We start from the raw sequence: 17,682 nt of genomic DNA on the forward strand, positions 1-17,682 counted from the left end.
TTTGGACACTTGAAATTTGTCATGATCTGGAGGTGCCCATATTGATGTATGAAGTTAAAAATCACACAACACCAGGTTACAGTCGAATAGGCTTGTTTGGAAGCACTAACTTTCGGAGCGCTGCTCCTTCATCAGGTGGTTATGGAATATAAGATCATAAATTCTGTGTTACCATATTATACTCCACAATCATCTGATGAAGGAGCAGAGCTCCAAAAACCCCGTGCTTCCAAATAAGCCTGTTGGACTGTAACCAGATGTTTTATGATTTTTAACAGTTTGTAACAAATTCCTGCACACTGAGCATGCTCCGCGGTGTCAGCAAGCAATGCACATGACCGCCAGTGTCAGCAAAGCACTGCGCACACTTGGTTGACCGCAGAAACGGAGAGGCTGAATAGGCTGGGGCTGTTTTCTCTGGATCATTGCAGGCTGAGGTGTGACTTTATAGAAGTTCATAAGGAGCATGGATAGGGTGAATAGCCAAAATCATTTCCCCAGAGTAGGGGAGTCAAAAACTATAGGCTATAGGTCTGAGGTGAGAGGGGAAAGATTTAAAAGGAACCTTATGGGCAACTTTCTCACACAGAGGTATTGCGTGTATGGAATATGCTACCAGAGGAAGTGGTGGAGGCTGGTATAATTACAGCATTTTAAATGGCATCTGGTAATAGGGAGAATTGAGAGGGATATGGGCTAATTGCTGGCAAATGGGACTATGTTAATTTGGGATATCTGGTCAGCATGGACAATTTGGACTGAGGGAAAACAGAAGTGTTGACATTTTATTTCCAATGCTGTCCATCACTGGGAGCGGTGAATCAGTAACTGGTATCGTTAGAAACCTTATGATTTTCAGTACTGCAGGTATTGCATTGTCTCATCAGCTTTGTAAAGGTTACTGGCAGCAGTGGGAGGTGTGGGCTGTATTCACTAGAAATCATTAAGCAGTTAGATAACACACAAGAGAACAGGGCAGGACTTGTCTTTCGATTTGCAGAAGGTGGGAGGTTCTGGGTGCTGTGGTCTGGGGCAAGCACAACTGTGGTAAATCTTGGAATCCCTATAGCGTGGAAGCAGGCCATTCATCCCATCAAGTCCACACTGACCTATCCAAACAGCATGTCGCCCAGACCACCCTATCTTGTCCTTTCTGCTGGTGGGTGAGACTAGGTAACAAGATTAAGGGTACGTTTAAGACAGAGGAGGAGGAACTCGAGAGTGGTGAATCTATGGAATTCTTTGCCCAAGGAAGCAATAGAAGCAGGCATATTCGAGACACAGTTCGATGGGATTTTGTATGGTAGGTGAATTTAGGGTAGTCAGGATAATGCAGGTAAAGAGGAGCTGAGATGATGGATAGATCAGACATAATCTTAAAGAATGGCAGAGTAGGCTCGATGGGCCAAGTGGCTTACTCCTGCTTCTATTGCTGTGAATGTATAAACCTGCATTTCTCATGGGCAATCCGAATCAAGGCAGGTGAGCAATGTAGTGATGTGGAAAATGAACATCAGAGAATGATAGAAAGGGACACGGAGAGTAAATGTACCAGCAATCAAAACTGGATTCTACAAATCACAAAAATTGAACCTGAAGACTGTATGTCTGAATGTGTGCTGCATTGTAACAAAAGTGAATGAATTGACTGCACACATTGAAGAGAATATGATCTAAGACTCCTTCCAGAGACATGGCTTCAGGAATGACAAGGATTGGATTCTGAATATCGAGGGGTTACATGGCATTCAAGTCAAATGGGAAGCTAGGTAAAGGTAGAGGGTTGGCACTGCTAATCAAAGCTCTAAAAACATGGTAGTCTGGTGTCAGCTCGGATTTCAGGTCCTGATTTCTCTGTCCTCCTGTTGGCCTCCCTGTTCCCACAGAGTAAGGTGTCATCTGTCCTCAGCTCAGCTGGCTTTCTGCTGAAATTTTGAGCCCCTTTTACTCATTCCAGAACAATAAAACATTCAGTCGATCAAGGCCCAACCCACAATCTCCCAGCCTGTCAACCATCCAGACCGCGAGAGTCATCATAGTGAGAAAGTCTATAGCCTTAAAACTTGTCTTTAAACAGTTAGACTAAATGTAATGCTGAATTATAGAACACATTTACTGCACTAGAAAATAGACAGGCAGCAAGGCTCAGAAAAGGGGGGACCTTAAAGAATGCAAAAGATAGGGACATCTGGGCTTTCCAAGTGATAAAAGGATGCTGTAAGACAATTAAGAACATTTGCCTCAGCATCGGTGAATCTGCGTGAACAAGACACCAAGTGATAACATTCACAGCCATTCCCTTGTGAAATTAATGACAGTGTTTGATTCTGACCCTGAAACAAAACTCGGTACTATCAAAAACGTTGTAATTAATGGTCAGTTGCTGTCAATTATAATGGATTCTTATTACCCATTGCATGCGGGGCAGTCACAGAGAAAATAAATCTTTGCTGTTACAAAACCCTGACTTGAGAGTTCAAAAGGACACTAGAGAGAGACACCATTTTAGTGCTGAGGCCGTTGAATCCAGTAGACAATTAACTCTTAGTGCTTAGCTGCTATGGATTGAATTTAATTGCACTTTGAGAATTTATGATGATTTTGAGTAGCCAATTCTGGTTATGAAATGCAAACTCTAAAAGGAAATACTGATAAAGCTTTAACTTACTTGCTGTTTTTACAGACCTTACAGACTGCCCCACTGTCAATTCTAACTAATCAGATCTTATGTCTTATTTGAATTTCAATCACAAACTTGAAAAGAAGGCATGTTTCATTCAAGACTAATCATTTTAAATACAACCTTGCAGTACCGTTTGAGCCTCAGGTACAGAACAATTTTGTGCTTAAGATAAAAAGCAGGAATCTGCTCCCAGCTTAAAACTATTCTAAACCTAACATTGAAGAGATTCTGACACAATCTGTCAGGAAGCCATTTTATGGTCAAAAGTTTGCCCTCCCTGCTAAAAAGCCATTTTGTAAAACAATTGTATCAGACATGCGACCTGTGCAAGGTTACCTTATGACATCTCCCACTTAATTTAGACTGGTACTTCTTTATAGGAACTTATCTCGCCACCAGACGCCTAACTCGGTTGGATTTGTTTTTCCCACCTGATGGATAGCTCAAGGCCTTTAGGAGTGATCAGTCAAGCACACACAGATCTGTCAATTAACTTCTCTTCATTGCAAATTATTGTCTTTCACTGTTATCTGTATAATTAAGAACATGCAATGTTTTTGTAAACTTTTGTATAAAGGAAGCCACTTTGTATCAGTACATTGGAGTAGCCTGTTGGGGCACTTGAAGAGCTGGTACCCAACACTCCTAGGTTATTAGAACCTAGTTAGTTTAGCGTATAGGTATCAGTGTTATGTTGTAACAGTGATGCTACTAGTGAATAAAGGGCATAACTAAAATTATACTAAACTGTCTGTAAGAGGTTTTTATTCCAGACTTCCAAAGAGTACGATCTTTGGGACGAAACAAGAGAGAGGTTTTACAGGTCTGAGTCCATAAGGGCTTCCCTCGGCCATGTAAAATCTGTACTTTAACAATAGCAGGGAATAAAACAAGAAAAATAAAACAAAATTAGACATAAATGCACATTTGGTGCTCGTGCTTAAAGGTTGCTCATTAGATAGTAAACCAGAGTTGGGGTCTCCCAGGATTCTTATTGTGCCCTACTTGTGGAATTCCCACTCCCTTACATCTAAGTATTAGTACCCAGCTATGATTTATAACAATATTTTCATCAACAGAAATAAATCATCTGTTATCAAAAAGACATAGAAATATACAACACGGAAATAGACTTTTTGATCCAACACATAAATCTAGTGTCCCATTTGCCAGCATTTGGCCCATATCCCTCCAAACCCTTCCTATTCGCCCACCCATCCAGATGCCTTTTAAATGTTGTAATTGTACCAGCCTCCACCACCACTCTGGCCTATTTACTCTATCCACCCTTCAGGATTGTATGAACCTCTATCCGGTCACCCTCAGCCTCCGACACTCCAGGGGCAACAGCCCCATCCTATTCAGCCTCTCCTTATACCACAAATCCACCAACACTGGCGACATCCTTATCAATCTGTCCTGCACCCTTTCAAGTTTTACAACATCCTTCCTATCCTATAGCAGGGAAACCAGAATCGAATGCAATATTTCCAAAGTGGCCGAACCAGAGTCCTACACAGCTGCAGCGTGACCTCCCAACTCCTACACCCAATGCATTCAATGGGCCAAATGGCCTTTTTTCTGCACTGCAGGGATTTTATGATTGCTTCATATAGTGTATATCTGATGTTCACTGTTGTACAAGCTGCATGGCTATGATTTTTCACCTTCTAATATAGTAATGGAATTACATTCTGTATTTCTTGTAATCATTTTTATTTAATAGGTCAGCAGGAAGTCATTCAGCAACTTTATTGGCTTTCTTTTCTGAAGCAGCCTTGACATTTCATTTTCAAAACCTTGACTCAGCTCCATTTCCAACAACTTTATAGAAAGGTTGTTCCAGGTCATTGTCACCTAAATGAAGTTTTCCTCTTAATGTATACTTCACGCTACCTGGTTTTGGGGTTTTTGTGTCATGGATAATATATGATCAGCAGGCATCTGGCAATCTACAGGAATTGTCACCGATGTTATGTTCATTTGACTGTACTGACCGTGATCACTTATTTTGTGATTTTATTTGCAGGAAGACATGGGGAAAGAAATCTGAAACCAAAACTTACATCAACTTCTGACAGAGCCACTTGATTCACTGGGACTTTAACATCAGCAGCCATTCACATCGAGAAGAAATGTTTCCTTTTGCCTGGTTGAGAGATTTTGGACACTGGTGCGGCAGGAAGAATACTGAGACACCTGAGTGAGGGAGATCCAGTGCGCTGACTGTGGAAAGTGCTTCATACCATTTACTCAGCTTGGAGGATCAAAATCTTACCACTCACGGTGGGGAGAGACTGTGTACCCTTTCTGTTTGTAATTTGAAACACAGAGTGACACAAGGAAAGCTTCCCCCCATGTGGAAATGTTGGTACTGTGGGGGAAGATTCCCTTTCCTATCGATGCTGGAAACCTACAGACGCATTCACATGGAGGAAAGGGGAGAGGCTGTTCACCCGCTCCGTGTGCGGACAGGGATTTAGTGAGATGGGCCATCTGCAGAAACACCAGCGTGTTCATGTGGAAGAGAAGCCGTTCAAGTGCTCCATGTGCGGGAGGGAGTTCACTCCATCATCTACACTGCTGGCCCACCAGCGGGTTCAAACCGGGGAGAGGCCATTCACTTGCTCTCCATGCGGGAAGGGTTTCACCCGCTCCTCCCACCTGCAGAGACATCAGTGAGTTCACGTGCCATTGCAGAGGGATTGAAGGAGCTTCAGCCGAGTGCCATTATCGACTGGACTAATAACCCAGTTCTGGGGACTCCCGGGTTTGAATAGCAGATGGTGGAATTGGAATTCAGTCAGAAATCTGGAGTTCAGGACCTCATGATGAGAAAAACATCCCTATCTGATTCACTCATGTTTTAGGGAAGGAAACTGCTGTTGTTGGAAAGGATTCACTCAGTCGTCCCAGCTGCATCCTTTACCTGGTCTGGTCTACACGTGACTCCAGATCCACAGCAGTGTGGTTGATGCTTGAAAGCCCCTCGGCAAATGAGCAGGGAGAATCTTACTTGGATACAGGGTATGGGTTGCAATTGCTGAGTGAAGCAATACTGCCTCCAGGTTAAGGCTGTTCCAAGGATCCAATTACAAAGGGACAACTCAGCTGACCAACAGTGAAGAACGTGGGGTGCAGGGGAGTGTGTACGCTTTGACCTTGAGCTGTTAAAAATGCAAATAAGCTACTCTTTCTATGCCTTTTTGCTGGGGAGATCTGAAGTTGTAACAAAGTGTGTCACAATAAAAGTTAGGCAGCGTCTGAGGAGCAGGAAAATCGACGTTCCAGGCAAAAGCCAATCATCAGGAATCTGATTCCTGATGAAGGGCTTTTGCCCAAAATGTCGATTTTCATGCTCCTCAGATGCTGCCTGACTTGCTGTGCTTTTCTAGCACCACTCTAATCCAAACTCTGATCTCTAGCATCTGCAATCCTAACTTTTGACACAATAAAGGTTACCTGAACTTACCGAAGGACTCAGACATGGAAGGCTATGAGATCCAACAGGTTTTTATTTTGAAAGCTGCTCGTTTCTTTCAATCTCCAGTGCGAGGTTTCTAATGCCATATATTAGAAGGAGCAGTCAATGTGTAGCTCGGTATTATTCGAAATTGTTCATTTTTCAGGACTGCAGGTTCATCATTTCCTCAGCATTGTAAAGTTTACTGGCACCAGTGGGAGTTGTGGGCTGTTTTCATTAGAAACAAAGTTAAAAATCACACAATACCAAGTTATAGTCCAACAGGTTTATTTGGAAGCACTAGCTTTTGGAGCGCTGCTCCTTCATTGGGTAGCTATGGAGCAGGATCATAAGACACAGTTTTTGTAGCAAAAGGACATTGAATGATATATTGAACGAACCTAGATTGTTTTGAAGTGTTTCATCTTTAGAATGGGTTTCAGATTTCAGTTCATTAATATATAAATTCCAGAACTTCTTTTAAGTCACAGTCTCGAGATAACTGAAGGTTGTATAAAAAGAGGTGACATCTCAGCTCAGTCAATGCATGAAAGGTGTGAGGTTTGAGCCTATCTTGAGCCAGACTGGTTCTATTTCCAAAGTAGGAATTTATAAAATATTACATGGAGTGATTGCCTGCAGATTGTGCACTATTTGAGCAAAATAGAATGTATCTACAAATATATTTCTGCAAATGCAAATTCACCCCATAGTCTTATGTCTTTCTTTCCTGCACAGGTCCTCCAACCAACACTATACACCAGATATATTGATGATCTTTCTTCCTCTGGACCCATGGCGAGGAGTCACTGAACTAATGACACTGATATTAACAAGTTTCATCCCACCATCACACTCACCACTCCTTAGTATCTGTCTCATTTTTGGACACATGCGTCTCGATAGAAATAGAATCAGTCTGACGTAACATTGGGACACAGACAGACTTTAACTTAACACCTTCAATGCATTATCTGATTGAGATGACACCTATTGTTAAAACCTATCTTGAGAACATAACTTTTAAAAAGTTTTGGGATTTACATACGAAGGAATCGAAAGTAACATGGTCATTCTAAAAGATGATAGAGGTAAGCTAAATTTGTTTAATATTACATTCCATGACTCTGCAATCCTGTTGCTAAAGAGTCTGTGTATTATGATTCTGCTCCACAACCACCCGATGAAGAAGCAGCGCTTCGAAAGCTAGTGATTCCAAATAAATTGGAAATAAATAAATAAATAAACGGTTGGACTATAACTTGGCATTGTGTGATTTTTAACTTTGAAAATCTGTCAGTAATAACCAGCGTCTCCATACTGCGCATGCTAATCGGTGTCAGCAACCACTTCGCGTGTTGGTCATGCGACACGGGGAAACGCCCCACGATCTTGTTTTGGTGAACCAATGGGACGCTCTGGAGGACCGGATGGGGACTGGGCCTCCTGCCAATCACAGCAAACCTATAGACTGGATGCGGAAGTAGGACCATGTGCTTCTGAGGTTGGTGCTGCTCCTCTCTCTGAATTAAGATTGAGCTTCAGCCCAGACTGCAACTTTCTTCCTCTGTCTAACATCTGTGAGTACAGTGTTCTCTTTTCTCACCCCATTTCCCATTCCGGGGTTCAGCTGTTGACTTGCAGACATTGAAGCAAAATGGATTGAATCCAGGGAGGGGACAGATTCTGGGAAAGTTAGTTCAGTTCTGTGTCTCAATTGAAAAACACAGGGTAAATGCAGGAACCTTTTATCATAAATGATGTGTAGATGTACAGATGTAGATGTCATTCTACACCAATCAGTGCCAGTTGTCAGACAGATTCAGCAAGCAAGGCAAGTGGTGTATTAGCAAGAGGAATTGAGCTGAGAGGTGGGGATGCCTTCCTGCAGTTAGGGCGTCATTGAATACGTCCAAGGCTGAGTTCATCTGATTTTTGAACAACAAAGAAGTGGATGGTTATGGGGGAAGGCAAAAAAATGGTTTTAAGACCAGTTTAGAGTGGTTACAGAAACAGACCCTTCAGTCCAACTAGTCCATGATGATCAATTATCATAATCTCGTCCTATTTGCCAGCACTTGGTCCATATCCCTTTAAACCCTTCCTATTTATAGACCAATCCAGACACCTTTTAAATGCTGTAATTATACCAGTCTCCACCACTTCCTCTGGCTGGTCATTCCATACACGCACCACTCTCTTGTGAAAAAGCTCCCCTTCGGTCCCTATTATGTCTTTCCCCTCTCACCCTAAACTTTTAGTTCTGGACTCCCCACCTCACAGAGAAGACATTGTCTATTTGCCCTATCCATGCCCTTCTGTAAGGTCACCCCTCAGCCTCTGACACTCCAAGGAAAACACCCTCAGCCTATTTAGCCTCACCCAAGAGCTCAAATCTTTCAAACCTGGTAACATCCTGGTGAATCTTTTCTGAACCCTTTCAAGTTTCACAACATCCTTCTGATGGCAAGAAGACCAGAGTTGCGTGCAATATTTCAAATGTGGCCTCACCAATGTCCTGTACAGATACAACATGACCTCCCAACTCCTTACTCAATGCTCTAACCAATCAAGGACAGCATACCAAATACTCCCTTCACTGTCCTATCTATCTGCGACTTTACCTTCAAGGAACTATGAACTGCACTCCAAGGTTTCTTTGTTCAGCAATATTCCCCAGGACCTCACCATAAAGTGTATAAGTCCTGCACTGATTTGTTTTTCCAAAATGCAGCACCTCGCATTTATCTGAATTCAACTTCATCATTCATGTACTTATCCTAATGTCTTTTAAATGTTCTAACTGTACCTGTGTCCACCCCTTCGTCTGGACATGCATTTCACACACAAACCACTTTGTGTTTTTAAAAATAAGTGCCCGTTATGCCTTTTTAAAATCTTTCTCCTCTCACCTTCAAATTTGCTGCCTAATCTTGAACCCCCACCAAGGGAAAAGATATCCGCCATTCACCTTATCTATACCCCTCATGATTTTATAATCTTCGATAAGGTCACCTCTCAACCTCCTCTGCTCCAGTGGAAATATTTCCAGCCTAACCACCTAGATGTAGGTATCTTCATATCCACTTATGTTGGTGCAGGCTCGATAGGCTAAACAGTCTGTTCCTGCTCCCAATTCTTTCTCTCTGTGTCCAGGAAAGCAAGAGACCATAAAACACTGGAGAATAAATTAGATGTCTCAGCCCATTGGGGCTGCTCTGCCATTAAATCATGGCTGGTAAGTTTCTCAATCCCATTCGCCCACTTCCTCCCCGTAACCCTCGATTTCCCCCTTGATACTCAAGAACCTATCTACATCCATCTTAAATATACTCAGTGACTAGCGTCCACAGCCTTCTGTAGCAGTCACTTCCACATGCTCACCACTCTCTGGCTGAAACGATTTCTCTTTATCTTTGTTCTAAAAGATCTTCCTTTTATTCTAATGCTGTGCCCTCAGGTGCTAGTCTCTCCAAACAATGGAAACATCTTCCCCATGTGCACTCTGTCCTGGCCATTCAGTGTTTTGTCTGTTTCAACTAGATTCCACCCCCCGCCCCCTCCCGAGTGTGGGCCTGTTGATCAGCATGAACCAGACCCTTCAGGTTGAGGTACAGCAGGAATTACGTTCAGCAAAATCAGAATGGAGGGAGTGTGTGTTGGATGGAGATTTTTCAGCTTTTCGGGATTGAGAGAGGAAAGAAAGTTCAATATAAATTAGAATTGATAGAATGGGCTGATGGGCCAAGGAGTGGTAGAATGAGTTTAATTTAGATAAATATGAGGTGTTGCATTTTGTAAGGCAAATCAGGGCATGACTTACACAGTTAATGGGGAATGTTGCTAAACAAAGAGACCTTGCAGGTTCAAGATCCTTGAAAGGGGAATTGCAGGGAGACAGGATAGTGAAGAAGGCATTTGGTACGCTCTCCTTTACTGGTCAGAGCATTGAGGATAGGTAGTGGGAGGTCATTGTCATGGCCGCACAGGACATTGGTTAGGCCACTTTTGGAATAGTGTGTGCAATTCTGGGCCCCCTCCTATGGAACAATGTTGTGAAACTTGAAAGAGTTCAGAAACAATTTAGAAGGATGTTGGCAGAGCTGGAGGGTTAGAGCTATAGGGCGATGCTGAATAGGCCAGGGATAATTTCCCTGCAGCATCGGAGGCTGAGGGGTGACCTTACAGAATTTTATAAGGGGTATGGATAGGGTGAATAGCCAAAATCTTTTCCCCATGGCAGGCGAATCCAAAACTGGAAGGCATAGATTTCATGTGAGAGGGGAAGGATTTAAAACGGACCTGAGGGGCAACTTTTTCACACAGGGTAGTGCATGTTTGGAATGAGCTGCCAGAGGAAGTGGTGGAGGCTGCTACAATTACAACATTTAAAAGGCATCTGGATGGGTACATGAATAAGAAGGGTTTAGAGGGATACGGGCCAAATGCTGGCAAATGGGACTAGATTAATTTAGGATATCTGGCCGGCATGGATGAGTTGGACTGAGGGCTCAGTTTCTGTGCTGTATGACTCTAATCATCTTCCGTGAAAGCAGAAGTGTGATTGTGAAGACTGAATTTTGAGAGCAGCTTTCAAAGATGTTTTGCCTTTACTGGAAGCAGAAGAAGTTACAATGAAATCTTTCAATTGTGAGAAAGCAACTGAGTACATGGGTACGTCTAGGATTTCGGTGGAAATTGGGAATTCATTGCACTGTGGGGATGAAGTGGTTTAAGGTTTACCAGCAGTAAGTAAAGTGGGCTGAGCGGGGAGCCTAGTGAAGGGTTAGGTGGATTTTTGAGTTAAACTGCTCATTTCATTCAGCCTTCAACATTGTATTTCCAATGCTGTGCATCAGAAGGAGCAGTGAGTCAGTAACTGGTATCGTTAGAAGCCTTACGGGTTTCAGTACTGCAGGTATTGCATTGTTTCATCAGCATTGTATTGCTCTTTGGAGGGTTGGTGTGGACTGGTTGGGCCGAAGGGCCTATTTCCACATTGTAAGTAATCTAATCTAATCATTACTGGCAGCAGTGAGAGGTGTGGGCGATATTCACTAGAAATGATAAAGCAGTTAAATAATACACATACGAGAGGGCAGAATGGGACTTGTCTTTTAATTTGAAGAAGCTGGAAGGTTCTGGGAGCTGTGATCCAAGGCAAAAATAAGTGCGGTAAATCATAGAAGTCCTACAGTGTGGAAGTAGGCTGTTCAGCCCCTCAAGTCCACGTTGGTCCCTCCGAAATGCTTCCCCCTCACCCCGCCCCCACCCCACCAGCACCACCACCAACCAATCCAGTAACTTCTGGTGGGTAAGATTAGGACTAGAGGTCATGGCCTCGAGATTAGAGGGAATCGGTTTAAGACACAGATGAGGAGGAACTGCTTTTCCCGGAAAGTAGTGACTCCATGAAATTCTCTGCCTATGGAACCTGTGGAGACAGCTTCACTAAGAATGTTCAAGACACAGTTGAGTAGGTATTTGCATGGTGGGGAATGAAGGGTAGTTGGGAAAATGCAGGTAGGAGGAGCTGAGACAATGGATCGATCAGTTATGATCTTAATGAATGGCACAGCAGGCTTGAGAGGCCAAATGGCCGACTCCTGCTTCAATTACTATGAAACTATAACCCTGCATTTCCCATAGCTAACCTGCACATCCCTGGGCAATTTAGCATGGCCAGTCCAAATCAAGGCAGGTGAACAATGTAGTGATGTGAAAATGAACATCAGAGTATGATAGAAAGGGACAAGGAGAGTAAATGTCCCAGCAATCAAAGTTGGATTCTAAAGATCACAAATATTGAACCTGAAGACTGTATGGCTGAATGTGTGCTGCATCATAACAAAAGTGAATGAATAGACTGCACACATCGAACAGAATGATTTTGATCTGAGACTCCTTACAGAGACATGGCTTCAGGGTGCCAAGGATTGGATCCTGAATATTGAAGGAGTACGTGGCATTCTAGTCAAATGAGAAACTAGGTAAAGGTAGAGGCACTGCCAATCAAAGCACTGATCACAGGGTAGTCTGGTGTCAGCTCAGATTTCAGGTCCTGATTTCTCTGCCGTCTGTTGATCTCCCTGTTTCCACAGAGTAAAATGTCAATCTGTTCTCAGCTCTGCAGGATTTCTGCTGAAGCCTTGACACCCCCCCCCCCCCCCCCCCACCTTTTACACCTTCCGGAACAATAAAACATTCAGTCAATCATGACCCAACTCACAATCTCCCAGCCTGTCAACCATCCAGACAGAGAGAATCATCGTAGCAGGGAATAAAACAAGAAAAGTGAAACAAAATTGAGAATAAATAGGTGCTTGTACTTAATGTTTGCTCGTTAGGTCGTAAACCAGAAATCGGTGTCTCCCAGGGTTCTTATAGTGCCCTAATTGAGGAATTCTCGCTCCCTTACATCTATGCCAGGTGCTGGCAGGTGGGACTAGATTGTGTTGGGATGTCTAGTCGGCATGGACAGGTTGGACCGAAGGGTCTGTTTCTATGCTGTACATCTCTATGACTCTAAGTATTACCACCCAGGCACGAATGATAAAAATATTTGCATCAACAGAAATAAAGCATCTGTTATCAAATAGACATAGAAACATACAGCACAGAAATAGACTGCGATCCAACACATCCTTGCAGACAAGGTATCCTATGTAAATTTAGGCCCATTTGCCAGCATTTGGCCTTTATCCCTCCAAACCCTTCCTATTCACATACCCATTTGGATGCCTTTTAAATGTAATTGTACTGACCACTTCCTCTGGCAGCTCAGTGCATAAAGGCACCACCCTCTGTGTGAAAACATTGACCCTTAGGTCACTTTTAAATCTTTCCCCTCCCACCTTAAACCTATGACCTCTGGTTTTGGACACCCCCACCCTGGGGAAGTATGCTTCCCTATTTATTCTATTCATGCCCCTCATGATTTTATAAACATTGACAAGGTCATCCCTCGGCCTCTGATGCACCAAGGAAACAGCCACTCTTTATACCACAAACCCTCCAACCTTGGCGACATCCTTATCAATATGTCCTGCATCCTTTCAAGTTTCACAACATCCTTCCTACCCTGTAGCAGGGAGACCAGAATCGAATACAATATTCCAAAAGTAGCCTAACCAATGTCCTGTACAGCTGCATCATGACCTCCCAATTCCTATACCCAATGCATTCAATGGACCAAATAGCCTTTTTGTGCACTGCAGGGGTTTTATGATTTTATTCTGTGACCCAGTCAATTTTAGTCATTATCTCTCGTGCATGGCGTGTCAGTGTGGGATCACTGGTACCAGAATTGCATGCAATACTACAAAAGTGGCCTAACCAATGTCCTGTGAAGTGTACCAAACACCACCTTCACTGTCCTGTCTACCTGTGACTAAAAGCCTGCCATAGAGTCATACAGCATGGAAACAGACCTTCAGTCCAACCAGTCCATGCCAACCATAATCCCACATTAAACCAGTCTCTCTTGTGTGCTCTTGAACTGTATCCCTCTAAACCTTTCCTATTCATGTACTGAAACAAATGTCTTTTAATTCTATCGGCATCCACCACTTTCTCAGGAAGTTCATTCCACACATGAACCACCCTCTGTGTAAAATTAGTATTTGAGTAGCAAGGATGGAAAGGTTCAGAAAAGCTTTACAAGGATGTTTCCAGGGTTGGAGGGTTTGAGCTACAGGGAGAGGCTGAATAGATTTTTTTTCCCTGGAGTGTTGGAGGCTGAGGGGTGATCTTACTGTAAATTCATGAGGGGCATGGATAGAATAACTATACAAGGTCTCTTTCCTGGGGTAGGGGGGGTCCAGAAGTAGAGGGCAGAGGTTGAGAATGAGAGGGGAACGATGTAAAGTTCCATGCAGAGGGTGGTGCATGTATTGAATGAGCTGTCAGAGGAAGTGGTGGAGGCTGGTACAATGACAACATTTACAAGGCCTCTGGATGGGTGTTTGAATAGGAAAGGTTGAGAGAGAGATGGGCTGGTAAATGCAGCAAGATAAATTTTGGATATCTGGTCAGCATGGGCAAGTTGGACCGAAGGGTCTGTTTCCATGCTGTACATCTCCATGACATTGAGGTTGAATAAGTCCTGATCTGATTTGCATTTCCAAAATGCAGCACCTCACATTTATCTGAATTAAACTCCATCTGCCACTCCTCAGCCCAAGATCCTATTTTAATCAGAGGCAACCTTCTTCGCTGTCCACTGAATCTCCAATTTTGGTGTCATCTGCAAACTTATTAACTATACCTGCTATGTTCACATCCAAATCATTTATATAAATGACAAAAAGTCGTGGATTCAGCACCGATCGTTGTGGCACCACTGGTCACAGGCTCCAAACTGAAAAGGAACTCTCCACCACCATCCTCTTTCTTTTACCTTCAAGCCAGTTCAGTATCCGGTTGACTAGTTCTCCCTGTATTTCATAAGATCTTACCTTGCTAATGAGTCTTCCATGAGGAACTTTGTTTGATTGATTTCCTAAGCACAAAGCCATGCTGACTATCCCTAATTAGTCCTTGCCTTTCCAAACACATGTAAATCCTGTTTCTCAGGATTCCCTCCAACAACTTGCCTATCACTGATGTCCGGCTCGCTGGTCTATAGTTCCCTGGCTTTTCCTTACCACTGTTCTTAAATAGTGGCACCACGTTAGCCACTCCAGTCTTCCGACACCTCACCTCTGACTATCGATGATACAAATATCTCAGTAAGGGGCCCAAGAGTCACTTGCCTAGCTTCTGAGGATTTATCCACTTTTATGTGTTTCAAGACATCCAGCTCTACCTCCTCTGTAATGTGGACATTTTTCAAGACGTCACCATCTATGTCCCCACATTCTATATCTTCCATGTCCTCCTTCACAGTAAACACTGATGCAAAATACTCATTTAGTATTTCCCTCATCTACTCCGGCTCCACACATAGGCTGCCTTGTTGATCTTTGAGGGGCCCTATTCTCTCCCAATTACCCTTTTGTCCTTAATTTATATAAACCCTTCTAATTCTCCTTAACCCTATTTGCCAAAGCTATCTCATGTCCCTTTTTGCCTCCTGATTTCCCTCTTAAGCATACTCCTACCACCTTTATACTCTTCTAAGGATTCATTCGATTTGTTCTGTCCATACTTGTCATATGCTTCTTTCTTGTTGTTAGCCTGCTCCTCAATTTCTCTAGTCATCCAGCATTCCCTACACCTACTAGCCTTTTCTTTCACCCTAACAGGAACGTACTGTCTCTGGACTTTTATTATCTCATATCTGAAGGCTTCCCATTTTTCAGCCATCCTGTGAACATCTGCCTCCCAAACAACTTTTGAAAGTTTTTGCCTAATACCATCAAAATTAGCCTTCCTCCAATATAGAACTTCAACTTTTAGATCCGGTCTGTCCCTTTCCCAAAGTGGTCCAGCACTAACACCTCAGTCACCTGCCCTGCCTTACTTGCTAAAAGTCGGTCAGGTTTTGCACCTTCTCTGGTAGGAACATCCACATACTGCCTCAGAAAATTGTCTTGTCCACACTTAACAAATTCCTCTTGATCTAAACCCTGAACGCTGGCAGTCCTAGTCAATGTTTGGAAAGTTAAAATTCCCTACCATAACCATCCTATTTTTCTTACAGATAACTGAAATCTCCTTACAAATTTGTATCTCAATTTCCTGCTGATTATTAGAGGTTTATATTACAATCCCAATAAGGTGATCATCCCTTTCTTATTTCTCAGTTCCACCCAAATAATTCCCCTGGATGTATTCCCAGGAATATCCTCCCTAAGTACAGCTGTAATACTATCCCTTATCAAAACACCACTCCCCACCTCTCTTGTCCCCCCTGTATATTTCCTATGGCATTTGTATCCTGGAACATTGAGCTGTCCATCCCTGAGCCACATTTCTGTAATTGCTATGATGTCCCAGTCCCATGTTTCTGACCATGAACCCTGATTTCATCTGCCTTCCCTGTTAGGTCTCTTGCATTGATGTAAATGCAGTATAACTTCAGTCCTACGTTGTTCTCTGCATTATTCCTTCCTGCCCTGACTGTTTGATTCACTCCCTTTCCCAACGGTACGAATCTCGGGTTAATCTCTTTCCTCACTATTTCCCTGGGACCTATTCCTCACCTTACTCATTCAGCAACTTTCCTGGCTTTCTTTCTGCAAGCAATCTTGACATTTTATTTTCATATCTTGATCCAGCACCTTTGTAAGCAGCTTGTTCTAGGTCATTGTCCCCTAAATGAAGTTTTCCTCCATACACACTTAAGGCTATCTGGCTGCATGAGGGTTTTCAGGTTTCTGTGACCTGGATAATGTGATCAGCAGGCACCTGGCAATCTACAGGAATTGCCATCAATGTATTTTTACTTAACTGTACTGACCGTGATCACTTATTTTGTGAGTTTATTTTTGCAGGAAGACATGCGGAAAGAAATTTGATAGCAATTGATACATCAACTTCTGGCAGAGCTCATTGATTCATTGGGACTTGAATATCAGCAGCCATTCAAGTTGAGAGGAAATGTTTGCTTTGGTCTGCTTGAGAGGTTTTGGACACTCGTGTGGCAGGAAGAATACTAAGTGAGGGAGTGAGGGAGATTCAGTGTGCTGACTGTGAAAAAGTGCTTCAAACCATTTCCTCAGCTTGGGGGAATCAAAATCACACCCCTCACGGTGGGGACAGACTGTGTACCCGTTCTGTTTGTAATTTCAAACCCAGAGTGACACAAGGAACACTCTCCCCATGGGGAAACCATGGAAATGTGGGGACTGTGGGAAAGGATTCCCTTCCCCCTCAGTGCTAGAAATTCACAGACGCGTTCACACCGGGGAGAAGCCGTTCATCTGCTCAGTGTGTGGGAAAGGATTCGCAAATTCTTCCAACCTGCGGGCGCACCAGTGGGTCCACACGGGAGAGAAGCCGTTCACGTGCTTGGTGTGCGGGAAGGGGTTCACGCATTCATCTGCACTGCTGACCCACCAGCGGGTCCACACTGGCGAGAGGCCGTTCGGTTGCTCAGAGTGCGGGAAGGCTTTCCGTCGTGTGAGCAACTTGAGGAAGCATGAACGGCTCCACACGGGGGAGAGGCCGTTCACCTGCCCAGAGTGTGGGAAGGGATTCATTGATTCTTCCAGCCTGCTGAACCACCAGCGGATCCACACAGGGGAAAGACCATTCACCTGCTCTGTGTGTGGGAAAGGATTCAATCATTTGAGCAATTTGCGGCAGCATAAGCGGGTCCACACAGGGGAAAGACCATTCACCTGCCCTGAGTGTGGGAAGGGATTTACCAATTCTTCCCACCTGCTGACCCACCAGCGGATCCACACTGGGGAGAGGCCATTCACCTGCTCCAAGTGCAGGAAGGGCTTCACCTGCACTTCTCCTCCTACCTCCAGAGACATCAACGAGTTCACGTGCCATCGCAGAGAAATTGAAGGAGTGACGGATAAGTACCATTTTCGACTAGACAATCAACCCAGTTCTGGGGTCTCCCAGGTTTGAATCCCACCAT

General features: G+C 43.6%; 1 pseudogene; it reads left to right on the forward strand.

Annotated features, from left to right (window-relative positions):
* Positions 1-7,433: 7,433 nt before the first annotated feature.
* LOC148143286 (uncharacterized) lies at positions 7,434-17,605 on the forward strand (annotated as a pseudogene).
* Positions 17,606-17,682: the final 77 nt, after the last annotated feature.

This window comes from Chiloscyllium plagiosum, unplaced genomic scaffold, assembly GCF_037043375.1.
Source record: "Chiloscyllium plagiosum isolate Xiang-an unplaced genomic scaffold, Cpla_swu_hap1 HiC_scaffold_27, whole genome shotgun sequence".
NCBI classification, from domain to species: Eukaryota; Metazoa; Chordata; class Chondrichthyes; order Orectolobiformes; family Hemiscylliidae; genus Chiloscyllium; species Chiloscyllium plagiosum.